General features: G+C 46.8%; 1 long non-coding RNA gene across 1 annotated transcript; it reads right to left on the bottom strand.

The window, feature by feature from the left end:
* Positions 1-3,792: 3,792 nt before the first annotated feature.
* On the bottom strand, positions 3,793-6,824 carry LOC108527056 (uncharacterized). Its single transcript, XR_001884679.1, has 2 exons — positions 6,665-6,824; positions 3,793-6,555 (listed from the first exon to the last, which is right to left on the bottom strand). It is a non-coding gene; the product is annotated as an uncharacterized LOC108527056 (long non-coding RNA).
* Between the last annotated feature and the right edge of the window lie 1,460 nt (positions 6,825-8,284).

Raw genomic sequence — 8,284 nt, 5'->3', positions numbered from 1 at the left:
ACTTCAACATCATTTTTGGAGAAAACAGATCGACCTTTAACAATGCCCAAGTAAAATGGTTTCATTTTAGCAAGTGGACTTTCGAGTTCTCTATTTGAGGCATTTTCTCAAGGATTTCTAACAATAGCTCATGTTGTAGGTTGCATTTATTTTCACCATAATGATTTTAAAATGTCAAAGCCTTGGCCCAACGACATGGGTGAGTGTGTTTTTATTGTTAGAAAGGATTCTATGCTACTTTCAAATGTCTGCAGGTTTATTTTTAGCTGGACAGGAAATGCATCTTACGCTCATGTTCATTTGTAGGCTGCCCCCTTTTTTGGAGGAACGTTATTGTTAGAAAACCACATTCAGTTTGGAGATGATTTTGGATTGAGCACCACGCAATCTAAGTTATAATTATACTACTCTCTGCTATAGATTTCCCGAAATCATCTTTCTGTTCATCAGAATTTGAAACTTTTCAGATAATGGTTCCATTTGTTATTCACAATTTCGCGGCCCAGCAGCTGCCTTTGATTTGTATTTAAATGAAAGGTCAAGCGGTCTTGATTTAACCTGGGGTTGAATTGAAGGGAGCCTGTCCACGTAGTGAGATGTAGAGTGAAAAATGAAAAGCATAAAAATGCTATATTGTGACCACATGATACCAGAGTCATTCTTATTTGTTATGACTAAACATCCAGTTATTTCAAAGGGAGGGAAATAGTTCAATCCAGACTTTACCTAAATTTTTCATTGTTTCAGCAAAGGGGTCTGTGATTTGGGGAAAGTTTACTTTTTAAGTGGAGGACATTTCCATCAGACAAGCTGCTTGTATTTGTTGCTGGTGCCAGGGATAAGGTAGTATTTCAGAAGAGAGCAAGGTAATTCCATCCTAATGCCGTAATGAGGGTGACAGTGAGGTACAGGAAACGGTGGGACTTTCCACCTAAAAGTAACTGCCAGCAGTTATATTGTTGGGTGGCTGCGATCTCCATCTCCAAACGGGAACTTTTGGGGAGGAGGTTCTTTGACCTTCCTTGGTGTGATTGCCTGGGGAAAAGTGATCATTTCACGGAATGGTATCTGTTTCTCCATCCTCTTCTTTGAGGGAGTTCTGAATGAATAAGGTATCACTCTCACACCCCAAACCAACACTTTAACCCTCTGTTGAAATACTATTTAAAGGATGGTTGCATGAGGATGGATCCAATTTTTGCCTATGACCAAATGCAATGAGTCTCAAAAAATAGCCTAGATTTCTTTCTGCTCTGCCTTCAATGATGACTACAAACACCCCAGCCTTTCATGTTGGTAAGCGCCAGTCTTAGGTTCAGTAGTGTATCTGATGGTGACCAGTGACTAAGGTGACTGCTGTGAGCCGGACACATGTCATACGTGTGGCATGTCCCCTCTCATTTAACCCTTACAATACCCAGATGAGTTACAACACCCAGATGATGCTCCCTATGTCACCTTTGCAGAGAGGTGACATGGTGGTATGGAGGTCGCCAGGATAAACCGTGTGGAGGCTCTGACCATCCATCTCTTTGTTTTAGGTCTGGGATTACTTGCAGATGAACCATCTGCCCCCTCCCTTGGGCTTTCTGGAGGGATGGACAAAGTACAGTATTAAGGCTATGGCTTCTCTCTGTGCAAACAGCCCTCTTCCCGTTTTAGGAAGGGAGTTGTCTATGCTGGAGAGACCCCCATGAATCAAGGAGCAGCTCAAAGCGAACTTCCATGTCCTTCCAGGGGTCTGCGGATCTTCTGCTCCTGCTTTAGCATCTCTGCTCTCCTCCCCCTCCCAGGCTCTGAGAGAAGCCTGAGGGCCTCATTTCCCTTGCTCCTGGACTTGCAGCTAGGAATACACTTAAAAAGTCTCCTCCCTCTAGAGGAGTACAGTTCCAGCTAAGCCAACCGTCCATACGAACCTTCGTGTCTTGGGTTATCGGTTTTCTACTGCAAGGGACGCATCTCATACCTTGGAGGGTTACATGGGATTTGTTGATGTCGTAATCGATTGCCCATGTGATTTGGAAAGACGAACTCCGAGGGTTGAAGCAGGATGTATCTTTCCACATTTTAATTGCTCCCAAGAATGATCAGATAATTGCCTTCCTTTGAAGGATCCATGAGAATGTGCTGAAGTGTCCCAGCAAAACAAAAGAGAGTCTCTGAGAGGCTTCTATTCTTGTCTGGCTCTGTTGACAGCGATTGAATGCTCTGGGGAAGAGAAATGCCTGGCAGAGAGCCTGGGCCCAGAGGAACATGAGGAGAGCCCGGTCCCCTCCGAGAGACGTTAGTGTGCTGTGCTCATTAGAAGGAGAATGTGCCACTTGTGCTGCCTTCTGCTTACTGCCCCTCCTCCAGGGAGGACTTGTTGAAGGCATGAGAAAATATGAAGCCTGACCCTGGGGCTGGCAGCTGCCACCGCGCCGCAGAGCCTGCCTCCGGGAGCCAGGGTTGGGCCGACCTGAGCACACACTTCCTTTCGAGCCTTGTCACAAACATTCCTGTGAGATGGGCAATTCTAAAAGGCTTGGCTGGCTTTAAATGGAGATTGTGGAAAGGCTTAAGCACTTTTGTTAAGTCAGATGTGACTCATCTCCTGTCTGTCCTTATGACCTGCTGGTCCAAACAAGTGGATGTATTGGTGAGAAAAGATAAAGGAAAGAAAAAGGATAAAGAAAAGAAAATACAACCTCGGTATTTACTTTTTTGGTGGTTTCTATGCTTGATTGTCAAAATCCCTGTGGAGATTGGCCAAAGCTACAGTTTCTGGTGTGACTGTGGACCCTGGCTGCATTCAGGTGCTGGTGTCTATGTTTCTAACGGAGAAGATATTTCTTTTTGTGTCCAAGAGTCATGGGTTGGGTGGTCTGGGGTTGAGATGACGTCAGGGATCAGGCCACAGGGTGTAAATGCAGGAGGACCTCGACATTGTGGACTCCAAAGTCCTACAGGCAGGCTGGGCACAGGCAGCCCCAGCACAGTGCCTGAGACGGACCTTCTGCATCTTGAATAAGATCACCAGTCCCGCTGGGTATTTCAGGGTTGTTATAAAGTCAGGCAATGGGACCAAGACAGAAGCTTTGAAGACCAAAACAGTGGTTCTATGAGTAGTTCAGTAATGCAGAATCAGGGCCACAGGAAGCTCAGTTTCTGCAAACTGGCGGCTACCTCCATAAAAAAATAGGTCTTTACAAGGTTCATGGCTGCTGCAGTTACCTGGGATGTGCACTGGCTTTTATTCTGATCAGTTATGAGTCTGCCTGTCTCCCTGTGTATTTAGTTGCCCTTCTGTTGTAAAGGGTTTAGGGCTTGGGAAGGGCTGAATTCCTGTCTCCAAGTCCTCACCCCTCCCTTGGACTAGTGCCATTGGACTGTGCCTTCGTTGTGTCCATGGACAGTTGTGCCTGTGAACAGGCTTGACCATGTGCCCAGTGCACCAAGACATAAGGGCACCAAGTGCATCTCCTCACCCCTCTTGCTCTACTGAGCTCTGTCAGGAGACAGTGTGTCTCAGGCGGCCCCCTGGCAGTGAGGCTGATGGGTGTGGAACACACCTGAACTGAGCCAGCCGAACTGCACCAGCCCCCTTCTGGCCTTCAGTGCCAAAAATAAAGGCTGTAGACCCATGAAGGTTGCACAGGCAATCCTGACTTCAATGGCGGGGATGGGCTGGTCCCCTCTACGGAAGTAGGAGGGACCTCACAGTCCGGGATGAGCGTCTAGTTCAGGGAGGGTGAGGACTTGGCAGCAGCGATCCTGTCCACCCCGCTGAGCCACAGAGACTGTAGCTGCCGAGATGTTCAGAATTCATTTTATTAAGCAGCACAAATGAATGAATAGAGCATCTTCAGGTCCCACAGAGTCCTGGGTGAGCCTGGGTTACATGGAGGGTCAGCCGGGAGGTCAGAGGGACCTCAAGATGCAGATCTGGGCCTGTCAGGACAGGAGGTTCCTGGCTGTAGAGACTTCGACAGGAGAAGGAGAAGGCAGGGAGCCCGGCCAGTCATGTTCTTCTCAAAGCCCGCCAATAGCAAAAGCAACAGCAGCAGCAAAACGCACAGACATCATCATTCCCGTGGAGCTCCTTTCTGGAGTCCAGCCACCGCGACGCATTGCCTTCCTGTCATTTGGGTGGTGTGTGCCGCATTCATGGTCATCATGGGGGGGGTGTCTCAGGAACCCTGTCACATCGCTGTCCCTTTCAATTACCCCCCATTTGATCTCCCTCTTTGAAGTGGAGTTTTAAAAGCACATTGACAGCATCATTTGGGTGATTGGCCCCACTATTGTACAAAGGTTTAAGGAGATTAGCTCAGCCCCAAGACAAGATGGGTGGACTTCATTGCTCCTTGGCACCCAGTCATTAATCTGTTCTCAAAGCCACTTCTTGAAGTGGGGAGTGCCTGGGAGACAGGCTGCAGAGCTCAAATCGTGAGGTCCTTTGTCAGACACACATTCTCAACAGCACTCAGCCTCCACTGTGCACAACAACAGACATTTTCCTGAATTATGGGAGGCAAAGTCCATTAAGTACAAAACTACAGTGGAAGAATGGCTTTCACGGTTTCCTGGGAGGTAGCCCCTGTGATTCCAAATCCCACAAACTTTCATACATGAGAATTCAGCAGTAAACCCTGAATTTCCCGGGGCACTGTCTGTTAGTTTTTGTCAGTCACAGCCTTTTGGAGTTCAAATGGTCTTCCTTGTGCTATCTGGAGTACTTCACCACCTTACCGTGCCACGATGCTGTCGTGGTCCATTTCTGAGCAAAACAGATACTCTGCAAACGACATAGGTTTCCATCCTTTTAGGTCTTACTCTAATGTTGGAGAACTTACATGCACATGTTTTTAATGTATAAATGCCATGAGAAGAAAATGTACTGATGAATTGTGTTTCAAAGCTGTTTTCAATTTTTAGAAAAATTCCTACAGCGAAGCACTCTCTTGTGTAGACTAAGTTGGGGAGGGTGCTTGTCTTCTTGGACCAGCTCACACAGGCTAGATAAACCATAACCGCTGAGTTAGGATACCAAATACTGCAGGAACTAACCACAGTATTGACAAAGCTTCTGTCTGCAGAAAAAGAGCTACATGTACCCTCTGGGAATTAGGAAAACATCCTCCTTGTTTCCTCTAGATTCCAAAGTCTCTCCTAGCTTCCCTCCTGCTCCCTCCCACGGACTTTGAAGGGAGAATGGAAGTCAGGAGCAGTGGCTGCTAAGACACGAAGGGCAGAGCCCTGGGAACACGGGGCCTCCCCAACAGCCCCAGCCCGGCTGAGCGGCACGATGGGGGCTCTTGCGGGCGCTATTGCAGTGGAAAGAGATTCAAAATCGCCGTTCTGACGGGCAGCGGGAAGCAGGGCTCCCACGCCTATTTGGCAGGGGCTTCCCTGGAAGTGGGATTGGACGCCTGTGGGTTTTGCCAGCACCTTCTTGCTGAGCAAGGTCTGGCGAAGCTGTAGAAGCTGGGGACCTTAAGTCGGTGGCCCTTTGTCAGAGATTCTGAGTGGCAACCTGTTTCAGCTGTGATCCACAGAAAGCAGTTCCCGGCTCCCGCCGGGCTCCAGCCCGAGGTCCCTGGGTCCTCCCTGAGTCAAACGTGGGCGGGGGTGTGCTCGCCTTCATGTTCCGCTCGGTTAGAAGGGTTTCCAAAGCAGCGCTCTTTGTGTCCCTGGGTTAAAAAATTCTTTCCTGGAAGAGCTGTTGCAGTTTCAACTTAAGCTTTCTTTTTCCCCTAAGACCCAACTGTGTGCCCACAGGACTGGACTGCGTGGGTGTCTGCAGCCAGCTCCCTGCGGAGCCTTTGTGACCAGTCCAGTTTACACTTGGCTTTTTATTTTCTCAGAAACTGTGGTCTCCCAGGAGTCACGCCAGCTCCGGGAAGGTATGCTGTGTGGGTCGGTGCCACCATGAAAGGGGCATGCCCAGGGGCGTCTAATCCCCACGGCTTCCTTAGGTTCACCTGCTTTCCATTGGCAATTTGATTTCGCTGACAGCTCAGGTGCTCTTTACAACTTCTGTGGGGGAAAATTAGAATCCTTAGCTCATCAATTACATGAGGGAGGGCTTTCTATGGTATCAGATACATCACTCCTTTTACGTGTTCTTTAAAATTAGCAGCAGAGATGAGTGAAATACTATTAATAACTTAGTGGCTCAATCTCATTGACACAGAATTTCCAGACCCCTGATTATTTTCTGTGATGAGCTGAATTGTGTCTCCCCAAAAGTTCAAGTCCTAAGTAGGATATCTCTGAACGTGGCTTTATTTAAAAATAGAGTCATTGCAGGTATAATTAGATGAGGCCGTATTAGAGTAGGGTGGATTCTAGCCCAATATAACTGCTGTCCTTTAGAAAAGAAGAAAATATCGTGTGAAGACAGACGCACAGGGAGAGCGCTATGTGAAGATGATGGCAGAGAGTGCAGAGATGCTTAAAGAGCCGAGAACACCAAGGGTCGCCGGCACCACCAGAAGCCAGGAAAAGGCAAGGAGGGTTCCACCCAGAGTCTTGGAACATGGCCTCCCGATGCCTCGATTTCAGACTTCTAGCCTGCAGGATAATGAGACAGTAAATTTCTGTAGTTTTAAGCCACCCACTTTGTGCTCTTTTCTTACTGAAGGCCTAGCAAATGAATACACCATTTGTTGTGCACACTCACCTAGACTGGTAGATCTTTTATCTCCATTTGAGGATAAGAACACCAGCCTCGGAGAGGTTGAGCAGTCTATTCAGTGTCAAACAGCTTTCCTGGAGCTAGAAGTGGTGCTTGGGCTGGTTGCTATAGTTCTCGCCCCATCGTTTTGTTTGTTTTCTGCTTACCAAAAGATACATTCCCCTGGTTTGTGAAGCAGGTGATGGAAAGGACCAACAAAATGATTCAACAAAGTTTTGAGGTGTAATTTCCAGACATTAAGTGTTAAAATGAGTTTTGACAAGTGCACACATCCGTGTAACCCAAATCATATCAAAATACAGAACTTTTCTGTCACCCAGAGGGCGTTCCCATCAATTCCAGTCCTCCCACCATTGACCTGACTTCTCTCCCTACAAGTCAGTTTTGCCAGTTCCTGACCTTCGTGGAGGAGGGGCTCACTCTATCTGTTTGGCTTCCTTGTTCTGCGTGGTTTTAGATCACCCACACCGTTAGGTACGCAGGGAGTTTGTTTCTTTTTATTGCTGAGTAGTTTCATGATATGAATTCGCCACAATTTGTTTGCCCATTTGCCTGGTGATGGACGTTTAGGTTCTTTCCAGCGTGGGGCTATTATGATTAAAGCACCTATACATAGTCACACAGCCTTGTGGATATTGTTCCGTTTGTCTTGGGTAAATACCTAGAAGTGGAATTGTTGGGTTACACAATGCAGGTTTATTTAACTTTATAAAGCAAATGAGAAACCATTTACAAAACAGTGAAATCATACGAAGGTGAAGACATGTCTGCTTGCTGCTCTGTGACGGCCCCCTCTTCCTCCTATGACACAGCCACAGTCTAATCATGGTGAGAAAGTTAAATGGGTACGTTTGACTTGGTATCTTGCTGACCTACAACCACACGCACATGGGTCCATGCAGGTGCTGGTTTTCACTGTTACGTTTCACAGATGTCTCTGCAGGGACACATTAGAGTCCCTGGAGGGACAAAGCTAATATGGGAAAATTTTATTTAGAAATATAGTTTTATTTAAAGATGGAATTTACTTAAATATAGAATTTGTACCCAAACATAGCATTGTTTTACTTAAATATGAAATTTGTTTTACTTAAATATAGAATTTTACTTAAGTATAATATTTGTTTTTACTTAAATACAGAATTTACTTAAATATAGAGTCAATTTCCTTGATTTCAAAAATAGCCAGCTCCTTTCCATAGAATTCACAGATCGCAGACACTACCATTAGAAAATAACATGGATTTAGGGAGCTTCTTGGCATTTCCATTTATCAAGCACGTTGGCAGAATGGGCAGTTTCTTCCACATTCGATCTTACAGAAAGCTGTGGAGGACAACAGAGAAACAGCAGGTCGTGTCTCTAAGGAGTCTGGTACAACTGCTAGTGAGGAGAGGGGAGAAGGATGGAAGAGGGCGAAGGAAGAGGAGAGGAAGAGACGTGGGGAGCCAGGGGAGCAGCAGGGGAGGGCCACGGGAGAATGAGATGAAGTCCAAGAGAGATGAAGAGGGGACAAGCAGCAGACACAGATGCTGTGGAATAGAAGAACATGGAATGCTAGTGAAACATTCACAGAAGGTGACTCACAGAGACTGGGTCAACATC

The sequence above is a fragment of the Rhinopithecus bieti genome, unplaced genomic scaffold (genome assembly GCF_001698545.2).
Source record: "Rhinopithecus bieti isolate Rb0 unplaced genomic scaffold, ASM169854v2 scaffold_3734, whole genome shotgun sequence".
Lineage (NCBI taxonomy): Eukaryota > Metazoa > Chordata > Mammalia > Primates > Cercopithecidae > Rhinopithecus > Rhinopithecus bieti.
The sequence above is the reverse complement of the archived record's forward strand: the minus strand, read 5'-3'. Positions and strand labels throughout refer to the sequence as shown.